This window comes from Bombina bombina, chromosome 2 (assembly GCF_027579735.1).
Source record: "Bombina bombina isolate aBomBom1 chromosome 2, aBomBom1.pri, whole genome shotgun sequence".
Taxonomy (NCBI): Eukaryota; Metazoa; Chordata; class Amphibia; order Anura; family Bombinatoridae; genus Bombina; species Bombina bombina.
This window is the reverse complement of record NC_069500.1, coordinates 1,403,338,675-1,403,362,183: the sequence shown is the minus strand read 5'-3', so window position 1 is coordinate 1,403,362,183 and position 23,509 is coordinate 1,403,338,675. Positions and strand designations below refer to the sequence as shown.

Genomic DNA, 23,509 nt, shown 5'->3' with positions numbered 1-23,509 from the left:
CTATGTACCCCTAATCTGCAGCCCCTAACACCGCCGACCCCTATATTATATTTATTAACCCCTAATCTGCCCCCCACAACGTCGCCGCCAGCTACCTACACTTATTAACCCCTAATCTACCGTCCGCACGCCGCCGCCAGCTACATTATAGCTATGTACCCCTAATCTGCTGCCCCTAACACCGCCGACCCCTATATTATATTTATTAACCCCTAATCTGCCCCCCACAACGTTGCCTCCACCTGCCTACATTTATTAACACTCGAAATCAATCCTAGGATTGAAGAATTGTACACCTGGGTAGCACTCTTCCCCTTATTCACGGCTGGCACAATTGGGCAGAGACTGGATATCTTGGGAGAGAGAGTGCTAGGGGATATTTAAAATATAACCTTTATTTCTTAATTTAAAACAAAAACAAAAAGCTTACACACAATTCACATATATACTATGTTTAAAAACACAGGATTTGGTCGGATTTTAGGTAATCCAATATTTTATATTTACATATAGTGGTTGTCTTTTACATTGAACGTTTATTAATGTTTCTTAAGTCAGAGATATCTGTAGGGATCAGTAAGAATCTGATTTTCTTGTAGAATAATAAATCTGTTGTTCCTGAACTTGTGGTTTAGATCACAAATTAGGTGGTCTTATTGGATATTCTGTGGGTGAGTACACAGTAATGCAATTTTTGTAGGAACTGCTCTGAGATTATAAGCAGCAAAGTCTGGTTTGTTATTCTGTCTTAATGCATGTATTGGGATTTGGGTTTAGCAAATCTAATATTACTGCTTGATTGAAAAGAAAATATATATGCAGTATTAGTATAGATATAGAGTAGATGTTGTTCTTAGCTTATGTTATTGAGCTAAATCTACTATTATAGCAATTTTAGTTTGAATATACAGAAATCGTGGTTAGATATATTGACAGACTGTGAGATTGGACTATTGTGACTGCTATCTATATGTATTCAGGGTTTTGCCTAATATATTTCTCTTGAAACAACAATGTATTTCTTTACTGTTGTACTGAACTTTAATGTTTTATAGCTGGTTCATTTAAACCTGATTATTGGCAAAATGCTGTTAGTCACATTTTCCTCATTCAGCGCTACTTGAATTTACTTTGCTTATAAAATCCTATAAGTAATAGGTCGGCTGAGATAGATATTCTCACTGTCTTATTAGTCTAGTGTAGACTCAGTTTTGCTGCTGAATTCAATACTTATTCTATTGGTTTCTAATGTTCCATATAAAGATTGCTACATATATTAACATATGTGTGCTCAAACAGTTGTTCGATAATCACTAATTGTGCCACAACTTCTGATTAAGTTACAAGTAAAAATCTCTATGAAAACTACAAGATGCTGCAATATAGCTGCAGCGGTAAGAGGGATTCGTTCTGATACTTATAGTAAATCTAGTATTTTGTTTTTATTAATATCTGTATACTTTTTTTTCTACCGGTAATCTCTGAGTATATTTCTAAGTTTGTACAGGCACGGCTTGCGGTTTGGCGTTTTCGGTATATGTAACTTATTGAATATTAGGGTATTATATCTAAATCCCCGATTTTAGTACTGATATACTTATATTGCCGCCGTGCCGCAACTGCCGATTACTCGTGTAAAATCCACGGTACTAAATAGAGCCTTGTTTAAGAAATTCTAAGCTGTGGTTTAAATGTTTAACAACCCACAAACTTCATACTGTTATTTACAATAAGGACCAAATGTCCTGCTAGTTAAAAAAGTTTTTAGGAGGCATTCACAACAATCGTTTCCCTAACATGTTTCGCCACTAACGTGGCTTTTTCAAAGGGTACGGCGCGGCCGGGTTTGTGTCTTTTTATTGGCTCGCACTCGTTCTCCTATTGGTTGTTCTTTTGACAAATCAAGAGGTCCGTTGCAAGGAACCTATCACTCGATGCAAAATAACTTGTACATATGTGCAGTTGGATACGATTGGAAGAAAATCTTTTCTCAGTCTTACTATGTGTATTCTTTTGAATCTGTATGAATGAAGATTCGTAGGACATAAGTACAATTATAATCCGTTTCTTATGTTATTTGTACCGTGAGATCTTATGAGCTAAAAGTGTATATAAAGAATGAGAATTTATTAATTGATTGTATGTTGTTTGTACTGATTGCAAGTACTGATTTTTGATGATGACAGATATTATCCAGTGGTAATTTGGATACAAAGTTTATGGCACAGAACAAGTTACTTATAAGGAATTTTTCTAGAGAGAGAGTTTAAGAGTCAATATATGTTTTTGAGCTTATCATATTATATTAGCCTTGTTATTAGTCTAGTTAACCCAGATGGGATATAATAATGTTGGTAAATTTAAACGTAAATAGATGTACTGATTTAAGCTAGTCATTTTAGCCTTCAGTATAATGACACTAATGATAGTGTGTGACAAAATAAAATAAATAGTGATGAATAAGAGATTTTAGTGAGATTGTTTTTGTAATTACAGTTGTAATTGCATGTTATGACAAATTGTCATATATATGTATTTATTTAAATAATAAGTTGTGTACTTTTATTACTATATATATAGGTGCACCTTATAAGTGTGAGGATAGTATCTACTTATATCGATGTACTACATTTCAATCTTAATATTTTTCAGTGCAATTGTGTTGTGACATTTTTGGGGTTGGGGAAAATGAATAAATAGAGACGATGCTTCTCAGTGATATTTTGAATCATTTCAAATAATAGTGTGTCTGAGTATCTGACACAGATGTGAACATTCGTGAATAATATTGTTTTGTGAGAACAAGTTATAAATACGTGTTCTTATAAGAAGTGAGGATAATAGAATAGTTTAGTGACATTGTAAGTAACTGTGAATTTGGTGTCTAGTAGGTGGTAACTCTGTGGCAGATGGGTCAGTGGAGATGTGAGTGTAGAATTAATTAAGATTTGTGAATTATTTCTGGTGCTTGAAAATTCTAATTTTAATTGTTGATCTTGTTTTATTATTTACTCAGATTTGACTTATTATTCATATTTATAAATATGAAAAGTAATTATTGTGCTCATTAAGGCCATTGGGTTGTATAGAGTTAAGTAGATATATCCATCTACTTTCGTGTTGGAGCAAGCTGGTTTCTTTGTCTCCTCCTCTGATTCCAAAGTTGACTTTTTGTATACCACAACATTTTAGCCCATCTGGTTTGCCTTGATGGAATTTGTAAAAGTGATGGGCTACTGATGAAATGGTCTTTTTGTTCTTTAAATCTTTGGCTGCATTTCGGATATTGCGCACATGTTCCTGTACCCTCGTGCGTAATTTGCGTGTTGTCATTCCTACGTAGATTTTTGAACATTGACATTGTAGGACATAGATCACTCCAGTGGTATTACAGTTGATGAAAGATTTGATTGGATGCTTTTTATCAAATCTGTCCGTGATAGTTGTTGTTTTTTTCAGAAATTTACAACTGATGCAATTTCCACAAGGGTAGGAGCCAGTTTGTATGCTGCCAGCCGTAGTTTTCTTTTTGTGAGTATAGTGGCTGGGGCTTACTAAGTCTTTTAGATTTTTTGTGCGTCTATAACTGATATCTACTTTGGGTCCTATGAACTGACCCAAAGTATTGTCTGCTTGCAAAATGTGCCAGTGTTTGTTGATTATTTCGATTACATCCTTGCTTTGTGCATTATAGGTTAATATTAATCTGGTTTTGCTGTCATTTGTGCGAATCTTAGGTTTCAATAACTTCTCACGTTCTGTTTTTCTTGCCTTGTTCTTTGCCTTTTTGATCAAAGATTTACTGTACCCCCTCTGGCTAAGCCGATCTGTTGTTTCTTGAGCTCTGATTTTATATAAATCTGGTTCTGAACAATTTCTTTTGACCCGCAGAAATTCTCCAGTGGGGAGAGATTTGATTGTGCTTGGAGCATGTGCACTTGTATTATATAGAATAGTGTTGGTTGCTGTTTTCTTTCTATACAAGTCTGTCCCCAACATGCCATTACTTTTTTTGAAAATTCTCAAATCTAGAAAGGAGATTTCTGTTTGGCTGGATTCATAAGTTAATTTTATATTCATGGTATTCTGGTTTAACCTCTTTAGGAATATGTCCAGTTTTTCTTTGGGTCCTTCCCAGATTAGTAAGATGTCATCTATGTATCTTAGCCAGAGGGGGATGTGTTGAGTAAACTCATCATTCTCATCAGTGAAGACAGTATTGTGCTCCCACCAACCCAGGAATAGGTTGGCGTAAGTGGGTGCACAAGCTGTCCCCATCGCTGTCCCCCTTGTCTGCAGATAGAATTGATTGTTGAAAATGAAATAGTTCTTCTTTAGTACAAATTCTAGTAATTTCATCACAAAATTATTGTGATTTTCGTCCTCTTCTGTTCCTAAATTCAAATAGTATTGAACTGCTTCTAGTCCTAGCTCATGTTGAATGCTAGTATAAAGGGCCTCAACATCTGCGGTGACAAGCCAAGATGTGGCTCCTAATTGGATGTCTTGTAAGTGCTGAAGTGTCTCCATAGTATCTTTTATATATGAAGGTATTTCTGTTAGGAATTCCCTTAATCGCTGGTCAATATATTTACTAGCTTTCTCTGTCAAGTTTTCATTGCCTGATGCTATGGGACGGCCGGGTGGATGTTTGGCATTTTTATGTACCTTTGGGATCAGGTAAAAGGTGGCTACTTTTGGATGATTCACAGTCAGGAATTTTTTCTCTTTTTCACTGATAATATTGTTCATCTTGGCTTGAGTAATGAGTTCTTTATATTGTGTGAGAAATTGTTCTGTTGGATTTCTCCACAGTTTTTTGTAACAGGTTTCATTAGTTTTAATAAATATACTTTATATATGTGATACAGATACAAATCCCAACTTGCAAAATTCAGAATTATTCCAAAATCAATTTTTTTCTAAATAAAATGATTAAAAAGTAGTGTTTTTCCACATCAGTCACACTTTTCCTCTGCCTGTGTCTTTGGTTTGATTTTTGTGATCTAAAATACAAATAATATTCTATATTTATTTAAAACAACTACTTCCTTTTTGAGTACACGTCTGTACTATCTTTCAGAGGGTATTATCCATATAAAAGGTAATAGAAATTATTACTTTAGGTTGCATGTATATGCTTTACTATTACTACGCTTGCCAGCTGTCCAACACAAAAATACTGGGCAAGTCTCTAGGGCCTAGATTTAGAGTTGGGCGGTAGCCGTCAAAACCAGCGTTAGAGGCTCCTAACGCTGGTTTTTACCGCCCTCTGGTATTTGGAGTCAGTCATTAAAGGGTCTAACGCTCACTTTCCAGCCACGACTTTTCCGTACCGCAGATCCCCTTACGTCAATTGCGTATCCTATCTTTTCAATGGGATCTTTCTAACTCCGGTATTTAGAGTCGTGGCTGAAGTGAGCGTTAGAAATCTAACAACAAAACTCCAGCCGCAGAAAAAAGTCAGTAGTTAAGAGCTTTCTGGGCTAACGCCGGTTTATAAAGCTCTTAACTACTGTGCTCTAAAGTACACTAACACCCATAAACTACCTATGTACCCCTAAACCGAGGCCCCCCACATCGCCGCCACTCTATAAAAATTTTTTAACCCCTAATCTTCCGCTCCGTACACTGCCACCAACTACGTTATCCCTATGTACCCCTAATCTGCAGCCCCTAACACCGCCGACCCCTATATTATATTTATTAACCCCTAATCTGCCCCCCACAACGTCGCCGCCAGCTACCTACACTTATTAACCCCTAATCTACCGTCCGCACGCCGCCGCCAGCTACATTATAGCTATGTACCCCTAATCTGCTGCCCCTAACACCGCCGACCCCTATATTATATTTATTAACCCCTAATCTGCCCCCCACAACGTTGCCTCCACCTGCCTACATTTATTAACCCCTAATCTGCCGAGCGGACCGCACCGCTATTATAATAACGTTATTAACCCCTAATCCGCCTCACTCCCGCCTCAGTAACCCTATAATAAATAGTATTAACCCCTAATCTGCCCTCCCTAACATCGCTGACACCTAACTTCAAGTATTAACCCCTAATCTGCCGATCGGAGCTCACCGCTACTCTAATAAATTTTTTAACCCCTAAAGCTAATTTTAACTCTAACCCTAACACCCCCCTAAATTAAATATAATTTTATTCTAACAAAATAAATTAACTCTTATTAAATAAATTATTCCTATTTAAATCTAAATACTTACCTGTAAAATAAACCCTAATATAGCTACAATATAAATTATAATTATATTATATTATAGCTATTTTAGGATTAATATTTATTTTACAGGCAACTTTGTATTTATTTTAACCAGGTACAATAGCTATTAAATAGTTAAGAACTATTTAATAGCTAAAATAGTTAAAATAATTACAAAATTACCTGTAAAATAAATCCTAACCTAAGTTACAATTAAACCTAACACTACACTATCAATAAATTAATTAAATACAATATCTACAATTATCTACAATTAAACCTAACACTACACTATCAATAAATGAATTAAATAAAATACCTACAATTATCTACAATTAAACCTAACACTACACTATCAATAAATTAATTAAATACAATATCTACAAATAAATACAATTAAATAAACTAACTAAAGTACAAAAAATAAAAAAGAACTAAGTTACAAAAAATAAAAAAATATTTACAAACATTAGAAAAATATTACAACAATTTTAAACTAATTACACCTACTCTAAGCCCCTAATAAAATAACAAAGCTCCCCAAAATAAAAAAATGCCCTACCCTATTCTAAATTAAAAAAGTTCAAAGCTCTTTTACCTTACCAGCCCTGAACAGGGCCTTGAAGATCATCCTACCTTATCTTCACCATACCAGGTTCACTGAACGGTCCTCGGAAGTATTGATTCAGGGGCTTAGTGTTAGGTTTATTTAAGGGGGGGTTGGGTTAGATTAGGGGTTTGTGGGTGGTGGGTTGTAATGTTGGGGGGGGGTATTGTATGTGTTTTTTTTACAGGCAAAAGAGCTGAATTCTTTGGGGCATGTCCCGCAAAGGTCCCTGTTCAGGGCTGGTAAGGTAAAAGAGCTTTGAACTTTTTTAATTTAGAATAGGGTAGGGCATTTTTTTATTTTGGGGGCTTTGTTATTTTATTAGGGGGCTTAGAGTAGGTGTAATTAGTTTAAAATTGTTGTAATATTTTTCTAATGTTTGTAAATATTTTTTTATTTTTTGTAACTTAGTTCTTTTTTATTTTTTGTACTTTAGATAGTTTATTTCATTGTATTTATTTGTAGATATTTTATTTAAATAATTTATTGATAGTGTAGTGTTAGGTTTAATTGTAGATAATTGTAGATATTGTATTTAAATAATTTATTGATAGTGTAGTGTTAGGTTTAATTGTAGATAATTGTTGGTATTTTATTTAATTAATTTATTGATAGTGTAGTGTTAGGTTTAATTGTAACTTAGGTTAGGATTTATTTTACAGGTAATTTTGTAATTATTTTAACTATTTTAGCTATTAAATAGTTCTTAACTATTTAATAGCTATTGTACTTGGTTAAAATAAATACAAAGTTGCCTGTAAAATAAATATTAATCCTAAAATAGCTATAATATAATTATAATTTATGTTGTAGCTATTTTAGGGTTTATTTTACAGGTAAGTATTTAGATTTAAATAGGAATAATTTATTTAATAAGAGTTAATTTATTTTGTTAGAATAAAATTATATTTAACTTAGGGGGGGTGTTAGGGTTAGGGTTAAAATTAGCTTTAGGGGTTAAAAAATTTATTAGAGTAGCGGTGAGCTCCGATCGGCAGATTAGGGGTTAATACTTGAAGTTAGGTGTCGGCGATGTTAGGGAGGGCAGATTAGGGGTTAATACTATTTATTATAGGGTTATTGAGGTGGGAGTGAGGCGGATTAGGGGTTAATAGCTTTATTATAGTAGCGGCAGCGTGCGTACGGCAGATTAGGGGTTAATAAGTGTTGGCAGGTGGAGGCGACGTTGTGGGGGGAAGATTAGGGGTTAATAAATATAATATAGGGGTCGGCGGTGTTAGAGGCAGCAGATTAGGGGTACATAGGGATAATGTAAGTAGCGGCGGTTTACTGAGCGGCAGATTAGGGGTTAAAAAAAATATGCAGGTGTCAGCGATAGAGGGGGCGGCAGAATAGGGGTTAATAAGTGTAAGGTTAGGGGTGTTTAGACTCAGGGTACCTGTTAGAGTGTTAGGTGCAGACGTAGGAAGTGTTTCCCCATAGAAAACAATGGGGCTGCTTTAGGAGCTGAACGCGGCTTTTTTGCAGGTGTTAGGTTTTTTTTCAGCTCAAACTGCCCCATTGTTTTCTATGGGGATATCGTGCACGAGCACGTTTTTGAAGCTGGCCGCGTCCGTAAGCACCGCTGGTATCGAGAGTTGAAGTTGCTGTAAATATGCTCTACGCTCCTTTTTTGGAGCCTAACGCAGCCATTCTGTGAACTCTAAATACCAGCGGTATTTAAAAGGTGCGGCCAGAAAAAAGCCAGCGTAGCTAACGCACCCCTTTGGCCGCAAGACTCTAAATCTAGGCGTAGGTGATTTGGCACAATGGTAGCACAATGCTGCCTCCCAAAACCCCCACTCTTGATCCAACCATGTATAGTTTTCACAATTGAGCAGTGACTTTACCCGATGGCTGCCAGTAACATACAAGTAAACCATTTTGCCTCCTCAGTTGCTGCACTATAAATAAACAGTAGTGATTTGACCCCTTGACTGCCACTTATTTCTGTCTGCTCCATATTAATAATGCATTTAGGCATGTGACCTTTTACATTTAACTAAAACCTATGAACTTTAAAAAATGGGACATTTAAATGGTCAGAATATTTGTGATGATTTTACTGGACAGCCTGCTAAAATACTGGACACCTGGCAACCTTACTAATGACATAAAAATATTGCCTAATTAACATAAGATGTTGTTTACACTTGGTCCCATTCCCCCTCCAAACTGCCCCCTTTTACAGAAGCAAATATACAAATATTTAAAAATCCAAACTATTCTGAAGAATTATCATGCTGCGAATGCAACAGTTTCCGCACGAGCCTTCAGGCTCACGGAACCAAGAGTTAAGAAGCAGTGTGCATGTGTCTTATGCGCAATAAGGCAGCAGTGTGTGCAGCTCCCAAGACACATGCACATTCCTGAGCATACCTTTATATGCTCACATGTAGACCAGGAAAAATATGTATATTTGACCAAGGAAGTGAATTGGAAACTTAAAACTGTTCTGAGCCTTAACATTTATTTTTGACTTGTATTTCCCTTCAATTCATTTACAATCTAAAGCAGTGACCAAAAAGCAAGATCAGTGAAGAACAGGAGAAAAATTACACTTTCATTGTTCAGATAACAAATGCAGGGCCGGACTGGGACCAAAAATAGGCCCAGGCCTTTTAAGGGAGACCAGTTTACAACTCCACCCCTCTTTTGTTTTTTAACCATACACCAAATCTGACAAGTATAATGTAATAAAAAACCCAGAAGCTATTAAAGTTTATATTTAAATAAGCAATAACTACTTAGATGTATGTACTTACATGTACGAAGCAGCAAAAGCTGCTCCGGAGCCCTTGCGGGGCAGGTTCGCACATGCAATTAGTAAGAATGAAGGGGCGGCCATTACACACTCATCGGAGTGTGTAATGATACATATGGGCCAGTGGATGATCAGATCCGTTGCCCTATGCAGTGAAGGCTTCACAAGTTGACATGGGGCCCAATGTCTTCATCAGCCTATGTAGTCACAGTTACTTTAAAAACCAGTCACCTGAGCCCTGATCTGGCTCTCAGACACAGCAAGGCAATGAGAGGCAGGAGAGGCCCTTTATCATGCACGAATAATAATGCTGGTGACTGGATGGGTTATTATCATATTATTTTCATATATCTAAAAATGGGGCTTTCTACATAGCTGATCCGTCAGCCAATTATCTTTCTAAGAGCTCACCGGATCAGGAAATAAGTGGCACATAACACAGCTCTCCTGACAAGTGTCTGCTCCCCAGGAGGCAAGAACATAAGGTGCTTAAAAGAATATTATGTACATAGCATATGTTCTGTAGGGAATCCCTAGTTATTATACAGGGTCACACACAGGTTAATATACTCTTAAAGGTCAGAAGTTCAAGGTGGGAATAAAGCAGCCTTCTGATTTCTGGATCTTAAGAAACAATAGACAAGATCTACTTTACTGAACACTCATGAGTGGTAATAAATACACCACTCTGAAGTAATAGGTCAGATCTTTTATGGGCTAGATTACAAGTGGTGCGCTAAACTTAGCATGGCCGTTATATATTGAAATATTGCAACCGCGCTAACTTGCGCACATATTACAATTGTAAGTAAATGTGCACCGCCAAGAGCAATCTAAATTTGCACTTGTCAGGTTAGCGTGAGTGAAGACCTCGCATAGAAAGGTCAGAGCTAAAAATAAATGTGCACCACATAAATACATTAAAATAAAGTGTTTTATATATATATATATATATATATATATATATACACACACTAATACAAAGTATTCATATAAATATAAATACATTTTTTAGAAGGGTTAAAGGTGTATGGTAGATGACAAGGTCTTTGATTGCAAAGGGCTATATTATATGTATATATATATATATATATATATATATATATATATATATATATATATACACTTTGGATTCATTTCCACTGAAATACCTGAAAACAAGAACAATCATTTATATTATGTTTTAATATTTAATATGTGTTTTATTGGATATTTACTGTAAATATTTAACATTCCGATATTCTTCACATAGGAGAAAATGTTCTTTGTATTAAATGAAATAGATATTCATATATATATATATATATATATATATATATATATATATATATATATATATATATATCTATCTGTATATACCTATACCTGTGTTTATTCATATAGATATATAGGTATAGATATATAGTATATATATATATATATATATATATATATATATATATATATATATATATATATCAGGTTGAGCGCACATGGTCTAACGAGGTGTCAGGTTAGCGCGCAACGCTCCATTAAAGTCTTTGTTGAGAGAAAGTTAACGCTGTTGTGATACCCAAAGTCCTGAAGTTAGCAAACCATTTACTTTCAACTTGTAATATGTGTAAGAACTTGTAAAACCTTTACTTCCAGCAGTGTTTGCGCTTGAGCGAAAGCGCTAAATAGCTTTAGACACTGCATACCAGTCATGGCGGCGTACACATATGACCATATGTATCAGCATGGGGCCTACAACTGTCCAGCAACTCTATTCATGTGCTATCGAGATACACAATACATGTTCCTCCCTGCACACCCTGCAGCACGTGTAACACATATCTGTCCAGTTAACATGGCAGAGGTAACCCTACTCCAACTTTAGATCATGATTCTTGTCCTGGTGTATATTAAATAACTTGCTGCATTCACTGTGCACCTTTAAATCATTACATATAGGGGCACATTTAACAATGAACTGCTGGTGCAATGCTGGTGCAATGGTGCAGTTCTTGTGAACTGCTGGTGCAATGCTGGTGCAATGGTGCAGTTCTTGTGAACTGCTGGTGCAATGGTGCAGTTCTTGTGAACTGCTTGTGCAATGCTGGTGCAATGGTGCAGTTCTTGTGAACTGCTGGTGCAATGCTGGTGCAATGGTGCAGTTCTTGTGAACTGCTGGTGCAATGCTGGTGCAATGGTGCAGTTCTTGTGAACTGCTGGTGCAGTGCCGCCCCCTGCCGCCACCAATCGGCCACTAGCAGGGGGTATCAATCAACCCAATCGTATTCGATCAGGTTGATTTATGTGTGCCGCCTCAGAGCAGACGGACAAGTTATGGAGCAGCGGTCTTTAGACTTCGGTTTCTGGCAAGCATTCAGGGGCCTCAAGCTCCATACAGAGCTTGATAAATATGTCCCATAGGGTCTGAATCCCTGATGGTATTACTAAATTCCTGATTTAAAGAGATATTAAATACATCAAGATATTAATATAAATTATTTAATTATGTGTTAATGTTCTTAACCCCTAAACCTAAGTCTAACCCTAACCCTAACTTAAATATAATTTAAAAAAATCTAAATAAAATTACTACAATTAACTAAATTATTCCTATTTAAAACTAAATACTTACCTATAAAATAAACCCTAAGATAGCTACAATATAACTAATAGTTACATTGTAGCTATCTTAGGGTTTATTTTTATTTTACAGGCAAGTTTGTATTTATTTTAACTAGGTACAATAGCTATTAAATAGTTATTAACTATTTAATAGCTTTCTAGTTAAAATAAAGACAAATTTACCTAACCTAAGTTACAATTACATCTAACACTACACTATAATTAAATTAATTCCCTAAATTAACTACAATTAAATACAATTATCTAAAGCACGAAAAAACCCCCACTAAATTACAGAAAATAATAAAATAATTACAAGTTTTTAAAACTAATTACACCTACTCTAATCCCCCTAATAAAATAAAAAAGCCCCCCAAAATAATAAAAAGCCCTACCCTATACTAAATTACAAATAGCCCTTAAAAGGGCCTTTTGCGGGCATTGCCCCAAAGTAATCAGCTCTTTTACCTGTAAAAAAAAGTACAATACCCCTCCAACATTAAAACCCACCACCCACACACCCAACCCTAATCTAAAACCCACCCAATCCCCCCTTAATAAAACCTAACACTAATCCCTTTAAGATCACCCTACCTTGAGAAGTCTTCACCCAACCGGGCCGAAGTCCTCAACGAAGCCGGGCGAAGTGGTCCTCCAGACGGGCAGAAGTCTTCATCCAAGCCGGGCAGAAGAGGTCCTCCAGATGAGCAGAAGTCTTCATCCAGGCGCATTCTCCTATCTTCATCCATCCGGCGCGGAGTGGGTCCATCTTCAAGACATCCGACACGGAGCATCCTCTTTGTTCTTCATCTGACGACTGAATGAAGGTTCCTTTAAATTTCATCATCCAAGATGGCATCCCTTCAATTCCGATTGGCTGATAGAATTCTATCAGCCAATCGGAATTAAGGTAGAAAAAGTCCTATTGGCTGATGCAATCAGCCAATAGGATTGAACTTCAATCCTATTGGCTGATTGGAACAGCCAATAGGATTGAGGTCGCATTCTATTCTCTGTTCCAATCAGCCAATAGGATTGAAGTTCAATCCTATTGGCTGATTGCATCAGCCAATTGGATTTTTTCTACCTTAATTCCAATTGGCTGATTGTAATGTCCCTTTAAGACATTCCACTCACTTCCCTCCTGCCTATAAAACCTCCCCTTTTCCACACATCTTTGCTTGATTATTTTGTGCAACTTCTTTGCTTATGTTCTATTCGAACACATCAGCCTCATTCAAGTCTATCTCTTCATTAAGTACTTGCTTATCTAAGCAACCACAGAGGATCTCTACAGCGGATTTACCTTCTTAACATTTGCTACTGGATTGAGTTCATTTTGCAAACCTCTTTATTACGCTCTAAGCAGCTCAGCAAATCCGGAACCAACACCTATAGCTGTTCCTACGCCACATATAGTACCGGTCTGCAAGGATCACTTCCTCGTTTGCTCCTCACTTGCCGATCACGGTGACTTCAATCCATCCAGCTCTCCCTCCCGGATCTAACGGCAAGCAATACTATTTGCCAAGTTGTAAGTACTTACTACTCCAAGTATCTACCACACTCCTGATGGGCAGACCGGACCTTACTTACCGCAAGTATCGTAACAATTGTTCATTAAGCATTTTGTTTCATATGTCATATACTTCTATATCTAAGCTGTTACCATAAGGTGCATTCCTTTACCGTTGTTTCAGTAATCACTTTTGAACTCACAAAACTGATCAAGTGATACACTGATCCTGTGACTGATTTTCTAACTACTCACTATTATACCTGCATGAGATTTCTAATAGCGCACAACACACACTGTCTAATAGCGCACAACACACACTGTGATACCAGAGCTATAACTAGCCTGTGAATCCGCTAAGTCTTATTAACTTGCTGGCACAAATATTACCAGCTGTTACAGAATAGCAATCTGGTTTCTTGTCCAGCTACAAATACAACGTTACATAATAATCAAGCCTAAAAGTTAAACTTTAGTATAGCATAATGGATCCACAGGCAGTTAAAACAGAGTTTGACACTCTTAACTAGTGATGTCGCGAATTGTTCGCCGGCGAATAGTCCTCGGCGAACATAGCATGTTCGCGTTCGCCGCAGCGGGCGAACATATGCGATGTTCGATCCGCCCCCTATTCGTCATCATTGAGTAATACTTTGACCCTGTACCTAACAGTCAGCAGGCACATTCCAGCCAATCAGCAGCAGGCCCTCCCTCCCAGACCCTCCTACCTCCTGGACAGCATCCATTTTAGATTAATTCGGAAGCTGCATTCTTAGTGAGAGGAGGGACAGTGTAGCTGCTGCTGATTTAGTAGGGAAATCTATAGCTAGGCTAGTGTATTCAGTGTCCACTACAGTCCTGAAGGACTCATCTGATCTCTGCTGTAAGGACAGCACCCCAGAAAGCCCTTTTTAGGGCTGTTTTTTTTTTCTTTTCCTGTGTAATCTAATTGCAGTTGCCTGCCTGCCAGCGTGTGTGTCAGGCTCACAGCGTATACTGTGCCCACTTGCTAATAGTAGTGTAAGTGTACATTTAAAAAAAAAAAAAAAACTTTTTGGACTGTGAAACATCAGTCTGCTTTTTTGTGTCAGGCTCACAGCGTATACTGTGCCCACTTGCCCAGTGCCACCACTCATATCTTGTTTAATAGTAGCGTAAGTGTACATTTAAAAAAAAAAAAAACTTTTTGGACTGTGAAACATCAGTCTGCTTTTTTGTGTCAGGCTCACAGCGTATACTGTGCCCACTTGCCCAGTGGCACAACTCATATCTTGTTTAATAGTAGTGTAAGTGTACATTTAAAAAAAAAAAAACTTTTTGGACTGTGAACCATCAGTCTGCTTTTTTGTGTCAGGCTCACAGCGTATACTGTGCCCACTTGCCCAGTGGCACCACTCATATCTTGTTTAATAGTAGTGTAAGTGTACATTTTAAAAAAAAAAAACTTTTTGGACTGGGAAACATCAGTCTGCTTTTTTGTGTCAGGCTCACAACGTATACTGTGCCCACTTGCCCAGTGGCACCACTCATATCTTGTTTAATAGTAGTGTAAGTGTACGTTTAAAAAAAACAAAACTTTTTGGACTGTGAAATATCAGTCTGCTTATTGTGTGTCAGGCTCACAGCGTATACTGTGCCCACTTGCCAAGCATCTTTTTCCATCTTCCGGTTCCTAAAATCCATGCCATATACACGTCCCCTGATAGGGGACGTAACAGGGTTTAAACTGATAAGAATAGTACTACTTAACACACCACTCATATCTGGTGGCACAGTAGATTGCACGCGCAGTGCCCCAAATTTGAAGTAGGAGGACCGACTAAGCATCTTTTTCCATCTCCCAGTTCCTAAAATCCATGCCATATACACGTCCCCTGATAGGGGACGTAACAGGGATTAAAATGATAGGAATAGTACTACTTAACACACCTTATAATAAGGCAGAGAGAGGCAATGCAGAGAGAGGAGTCTGAAGAAGAGGAGTCATAGGAGGAAGGTGGCTTTGAGGAGGTGGAAGACCAAAAACAGCAGGCGTCCCAGGGGGCTTGTTGTCACCTTTCAGGGACCCTTGGTGTTGTACGTGGCTGGGTGGAGGAAGATACCTTCAATGACATCAGTGAGGACAAGGAACGGGACATGGCTAGCTTGGTATCCAACCTTGTACAAATGGGGAGTTTGCGGTTGTGCAAATGGACTGTTTGCGGTGCGGTAAACGGGGAGTTTGGTCTGTCACTGTGAAGCGGGCGTAACCCTTACACTACCTGATCGATACAACATCGTACCTGATGTTTTAAAGCACGTTATTCCAAACAATTTAGGAATGTTAGGTGATTTATGCCCTTTATGGATTAAAACCAGACTCTGCATCAACTATGTCATTTTCCGTGGGAGTTTTGCCATGGATCCCCCTCCGCCATGCCACAGTCCAGGTGTTAGTCCCCTTGAAACAACTTTTCCATCACTATTGTGGCCATAAAGAGTCCCTGTGGGTTTTAAAATTTGCCTGCCTATTGAAGTCAATGGCGGTTCTACCGGTTCGCCCGTTAGCGAACTCCACTCTTAACCAGAAAGTTGATTTCCTAGCAAGAGGGCTCACAGAACTTCAGGCGGAGAATGCTGCACTGAAAAATGTACTTAAAGATATTGCTGCCCCAAAATTCCAGACCCCCAGAACCACAAATTAACCCACCTGCTGTTTTTACTGGTAAAAGATCAGACTTTCAATGGTTTTAAAAATGCCTGTTATCTACTGTTCTCAATGAAGCCTAGAACTTATTACACAGAGAAAATAAAGGTTTGCACTGCCATTTCCTAGCTTGCAGGTGAACCCAGGGCGTGGGCTAACCATTTTTTTGAGTCACAAAGTGAGTTATTAGACTCGCTTGATCAATTTTTTACTGCAATGGCATCCCTTTATGAAGACAGCAATACCCAAATAAACGCAGATACAAAACTTAGAGCATTAAAACAAGGAAAACTTCCTGTGGAGGACTTTATAACAGAGTTCCAAATGTGGGCCACAGACACATTATGGAATGATATTACCCTGAGAAACCAGTTCAGACTGGGACTTAACTATACTTTAAAGTATGAAATATCCAGACCTGATATGCCTGACACCCTGACTGGTCTTATTAAACTAGCAACTACATTGGACCGCAGACTTAGGGAACGCCATTCAGAAAGACTGACCACAGAGTCCACTTTAAAGAGACCCTCACTTACTTATACAGAAAGAGCAACCCATAACCCCACACCTATGGAGATCGGTGTAATTAAAGCCCCACTAACTTCAGAGGAAAAAAATAGAAGACACATCTCTAACTTGTGTCTCTATTGTGCCAGTAAAGACCACCCCGCAGCAAAATGTCCTATTCTACAGAGATCAAGGAAGGGTAAGCCACTTCATATATGCAATACTTCACTATATAACCACAACAATGCACTCACACTGATTTTATCTTTACAGTGTGATCGACTTCAAATCAAGACTGAGGCCATTGTTGATTCAGGGGCGTATGGGTGTTTTATGGATACCACTTTCGTTAGTGTTAATAAAATACAGTGTGTTACAAAGCAAAAACCTCTATTTATTAAAGTAATAGATGGCTCTTTGATTCATAGTGGTCCTATAAAACAACACACCATACCTCTACTAATAACTACTGCAGATGGTCACACAAAATATCAAAGCTTTGATATTATACCCTCAGCACTACATACCATCATTCTAGGGTTTCCCTGGTTGGTTAAACACAACCCCTCTATAGATTGGGAACTCTCTAAGATATCTTTCTCCTCTCCTTTCTGTAAAACCACTTGTTTTCAACAACAGACTATAGGACTGTTAGATGTTACCATACCTACACAGTATCAGGATTTAAGTGACGTTTTTGATTTAAAGGAAGCAGAGACACTTCCTCCCCATAGAGAATTTGACTGTCCTATAGATTTGGTTCCAGGATCAGTTGTTCCATATGGAAAGATATATCCGCTTTCCCAAAATGAGTTGCACTATCCTATAGATTACCTAGATGAGAATCTTAGGAAAGGTTTTATAGTACCATCTGTCTCACCCGCTGCTGCGGGAATATTTTTCGTAAAAAATAAAGATCAGTCATTATGGGCCATTATAGATTACAGAGCTCTGAATGCAGTAACTATAAAAAAACCGATATCCACTCCCACTCATCCCTGAACTTCTAGAACATCTCAATGGTGCAACTATATTTACCAAATTAGATCTGAAGGGGGCCTATAATTTGATAAGAATTAAAGACGGGGATGAGTGGAAAACTGCATTCAGAACAAGATATGGCCTATTTGAATATAAGGTCATGCCTTTCGTCCTTTGTAACACCCCTGCCACCTTCCAACATTTTATAAATGAGATATTTAAAGACCTCATTGATGTTTGTGTTATAATCTACCTAGACGATATTTTGATTTATTCTAGGACTACATCAGATCACATAAAACATGGTAGGTCGGTTTTGACAAGTTTGCGTGAACACAGGTTATTTGCTAAACTTGAAAAATGCCTTTTTCATGTACATGAGATAAAGTTTCTTGGATACATAGTAACACCAGATCAAATCCGAATGGATCCAGATAAGTTATCTGGATAAAAGATTGGCCAAGACCTACTAATGTGAAATCCTTACAGAGATTTCTGGGTTTTACAAATTTCTATAGCAAATTTATTCATAGTTTCTCAACAATTGTAAAACCCCTGATCATTTTAACTAGGAAAAATACTAAGTTTACCTGGTCACCTGACGCTGAGGAAACTTTCCTCTTATTAAAAGATAGATTCATTTCCACTCCTATATTGAATATACCAGACCATACTTGCCAGCTCGGGGGAGTTCTCTCTCAAAAGTCAGAATTAGACAACATACAACACCCCATAGCCTATTACTCCAGAACCTTACAACCCGCGGAAGTCAATTATTCCATAGGGGACAAGGAATTGTTAGCTGTAAAATCAGCGCTGGAAGTATGGAGACATATACTAGAAGGCACAAAGACCCCTTTTTTAATATACACAGACCATAAAAACCTCCATTATTTACGCCAAAGTAAAACTCTCTTTATTTAGGTCCAGATTATAAGTATAGCACAAACGTTTGTGCGCGAGCAATAAGCGGTTAATTGCGGGTGCTTGCACGCGTCAGGTTTACTGCTCGTATTACAAGTTGAAAGTAAATGTGATCGCTTGAACGCAATTCAAGTTAATACCAAATTACCGTCAGATACTATGGGGCCTATTTATTATAGTGCAAGCGGACATGATCCAATATTGCGGATCATGTACGCTGCACATCGATAAATGCCGACAGCATACGCTCTCGGCATTTATCATTGCACCAGCAGTTCTCGTGAACTGCTGGTGCAATGCAGCCCCCTGCAGATTTGCGGCCAATCATCCGCTAGCAGGGGGTATCAATCAACCTGATCGTATTCGATCAGGTTGATTTCTGTCCGCTGCCTCAGAGCAGAGCTTCATAACTTCTGTTTCCGGCGAGCCATACGGAGCATAATAAATATGCCCCTGTATATATAGAAATATTTATTTATAAATAAATAGAACATATTCTGCTATGTGAAGAACACTGGAATATGACATTTTTTATATTTTCATGTCGGAGAATATGCGATCGGATTTGCACATGAGTAGGGCTTCTATTTTTTCACTTTTTTTCCTCATTGACTTCTATGGTGGATTACGTGAATGCGCACGCAATATTCTAACGGTCTTTTTGCCTCGTCATGTTAGTGCGAGAGTGAAAACAGTTTACTTTCAACTCGTAATACGAGCACAACCTGATGTGCAAAAAGCTTACTTCTAGCGCAGTTAAGGCTCAAGCGGGAGAGTTAAATAGCTGCTCCACTCAAAATCTGCCCCTTAGTGTTTAATGTCCCTTTGAATTATCTCCTTGATTTTATAATCAACTTTGATTTATTGTTCCCAGGTCAAGAATTAAACCTGTGAAAAAAGTTTCTGTTTCTGAGCAGAACAGAGACAGCGAGCCAATCAGGAGCTGCAGTTGCATGTAGCAGCCAATCCCCAGTGGTTCCTACTCAGGAGCTGTAATGCTTGTTACCTGTATGTTTAACCCATTATGTAGGGTCAGTGATACAAATTAGAGTGTTTCAGTATCTGCTTTAATTCAGCAGCATGGTTAAGGCTGAGGCATTTAATGGAACAGTGTGTGCCTAGTGTACGTGTCATAGGGCAGCAGCCAGGTTACTGTAAAGGGTCACAGATAGGTTAATATACGCTTATAGGTTACAAGTTCACTACAGAGGATAGGAAAGAGAGCATCTGGTCTTTGGATACTTAGTGGCGACGGACGAGGCAGCTGCAGGAAAAGTAGGTCGCTGAACGTAGAGAGATTCTTCAGGGCAGTGATCACGCGTCACCTCCATTTGCGTCCAACATGGTTATATACGTATCCTGCAGAAATGTCTGCAGTTATATATAGGTTCTGCTAGCATTTGCACATTTATTTGCCACTTATCTAAAATAATGACATTATATTTACATGAACACACATCTATCACTATCTATCTATCTATCTATCTATCTATCTATCATCTATCCATCATCTATCTATCTAAATATTAATCTATCATCTATCTATCTATCATCTATCTATCTATCTATCTATCTATCTATCTATCTATCTATCTCTTTCTATCTATGTATATATCATTATATATTTTATTTATCCTATCTATCTATCTATCTATCTATCTATCTATCCATCATCTATCTATCATCTATCCATCATCTATCTATCTATCCATCATCTATCTATCTATCTATCTATCTATCCATCATCTATCTATCATCTATCCATCATCTATCTATCTATCTATCTATCTATCTATTATATATCTATCTTCTATCTATCAAAATATTAATCTATCATCTATCTATCTATCTCTTTCTATCTATGTATATATCATTATCTATTTTATTTATCCTATCTATCTATCTATCTATCTATCTATCATCTATCTATCCAATTAACTATCTATCTAACTATCTATCTAACTATCTATCTATCTATTTATAACTATCTATCTATTGTATATCTATCTTATATCTATCTATCTATCATCTATATATATATATATATATATATATATATATATATCTGTCTGTCTGTCTGTCTCTCTATCATCTATCTCTCGATCTATCATTATCTATCTATCTATCATCTATCTATCTATCTATCTATCTATCTATCTATCTATCTATCTATCTATATCTCTCTATCTATCAATCTATCTATCTATTTATCTATCTATCTATCTATCTATCTATCTGTCTGTATGTTTGTCTGTATATGTCTCTCTCTCTATCATCTATCCCTCAATCTATCATTATCTGTCTATCTATCTATAACTATCTATCTATCTATCTATTGTATATCTATCTTCTATCTATCTACCTATCTATCTATCTATCTATCATCTATCTATATACATATCTCTGTCTGTCTGTCTGTCTCTCTCTCTCTCACTCTCTCTATCATCTATCTATTGATCTATCATTATATATCTATCTAGTTATCATCTATCTATCTATCTATCTATCTATCTATCTATCTATCTATCTATCTATCTATCTATCTATCTATATCTCTCTATCAATCAATCAATCAATCAATCAATCAATCAACCTATCTATCTATCATCTATCTCTATCTATCTATCTATATATCTATCTATCTCTATCTCTCTATCTATCTGATATATATATATATATATATATATATATACAGGTATATATAACTATTAATATCCTGTCTAGCGTGCTCTGTGTTCATATAGCCAGGGCTTTTAATGTGGGGGTACTGACCGGTACTGAGTAACCCCCCCTCTGACAACTCATAACAGGTAATATTTGTAATAATCATTTAAATACTCCAGTTTTTATAATAGGGGGCTGCAAAATACATCAAACGTAAATAATGTTGTCTTTTTGCTTTTCTAAAAGTTACTGAGCAGAATTTAGCTGTCAATAATCAGTGAGTATACTGGCACCTTTTTGAGTACCAGCACCTTTTCTGGATATAGCTATGCCGATTTCATATTGTCTATGATCAATATAGAACTTATTATATATTGTGTGAAAAGGGGTGCAGTTCCCAGGGAATATATTATGTTCCACCCCCTGCTGTCTGTCCCTTGTACACAGTCCTATTAATTGTATCTGTATGATCTCATCTGGTCACTTAGAGCTGGCACGTACATACAGTATATGCTTGCTGGGATACAATCTGATGGTAAGGACAGCCCTCCAGCCCTCCATACATATCACAGTTTAATCCTTCAGTCAGGGGGGCTGACCAGTGGGGGCTTAAGGCTTAAACTGCTGAGATCACTAGTATGGCAGCTGAATGGCTTTAACGTTGCAGGTCACTGGTAGGGCACAGCAGAGTTCACTCTCATGCACTGCACATGCATATAATGCTATAAAAAACAAATATCTCTGGCTGCAGCTGTGCAGATGTCTATTGTGCAACCAGAAGAATGACAAACAGGAATATAGTGATGAGCATTACCAAAAAAATCTAGCTCTTTGCTTTGTACGTATTGTGAGTGGGAATATTTCAGATTTAAAGTAATGTTGTCTGGTCCTTACCATGCTATGTTTAAAGCGTGCTAAAAATACAAATCCAGCTTTTACACAGTACTTGCTATAATGTAGAACAAAGGATACATTGTATTTATAGCTGTTCCTTAGCCATCTCTATGTAGGTCTCCACACCAGCGCCAGCTATGCACAAAAGATTTCTAACTGCCTAAACAAAATTAATATATATATATTTAAATAAAGGGAAGTTTACGTAAACTCTATCTTAAAGGGACATAGAAGTGTAAAAAGAAATTTCTCTAATGTTTAAAGGGTCAGTCTATGAGGCCTATTTATCAAAGGTCTGGCGTACCTGATCCGACAGACCTCGCTGAATGTGGAAAGCAATACGCTCTCCGTATTCAGCATTGCACCAGCAGCTCTTGTGAGCTGCTGGTGCAACGCCACCCCCTGCAGAATCGCGGCGAATCGGCTGCCAGCAGGGAGGTGTCAATAAACCTGATCGTACTCGATCGGGTTGAATTGTGGCGATCTCTGTGCGCCTCCTCAGAGCAGGCGGACAGGTTATGGAGCAGCGGTCTTTAGAAAACACGGGCCCTCAAGCTCTATTTGGAGCTTGATAAATGGGCCTCTTTATCTTAGTCATCTTAAAGTCAGACCTTAAATTATGTTGCAAATAGCCTTCTGCACCTTTTCTATATCATGCAGCAGGAACAGTAAAAAATATATTTTAAAATGAACATTGTTTCTGGACACTTTGAAATGGCTGCCAAGCCCTGCCCACTGACGACATCACAATCTGGGCTGCATATGGCGTCCAATCAAAAAAGGCTCACTAGTTGGATTCAACAGACTGTTAATGCTATTCAACAGAGTGCCTAGATGCATCCCAGATTGTGATGTCATCAGTGGGTGGAGTTTGGCAGCCTTTTCAAAGTAGCCCGAAACAATATTCATTTTAAAATAACTTTTTTTACTGTTCTGCTGTATGCTATAGAACAGATGCAGGAGGGTTTTTACAGCTTAATCTAAGGTAAGACTTTAAGATGACTAAGTTGTAGACTGTCCCTTTAAGATAATTTTATTATAGTACTTTTGCTTTCACATAACTGTGTGTTTATTCTCTGCAAAGTGGGAACCATCTGGCTAGCCAATCAAAAGAGGCATATGTGCTTAGTTACCAATACAA

At 37.4% G+C, this 23,509-nt stretch overlaps 1 protein-coding gene across 1 annotated transcript in view; it reads left to right on the top strand.

Annotated features, from left to right (window-relative positions):
* VAX2 (ventral anterior homeobox 2) overlaps positions 1-23,509 on the top strand; it is a 236,124-nt gene that overhangs the window by 107,057 nt on the left and 105,558 nt on the right. The gene's annotated exons all lie outside the window — the stretch shown is intronic.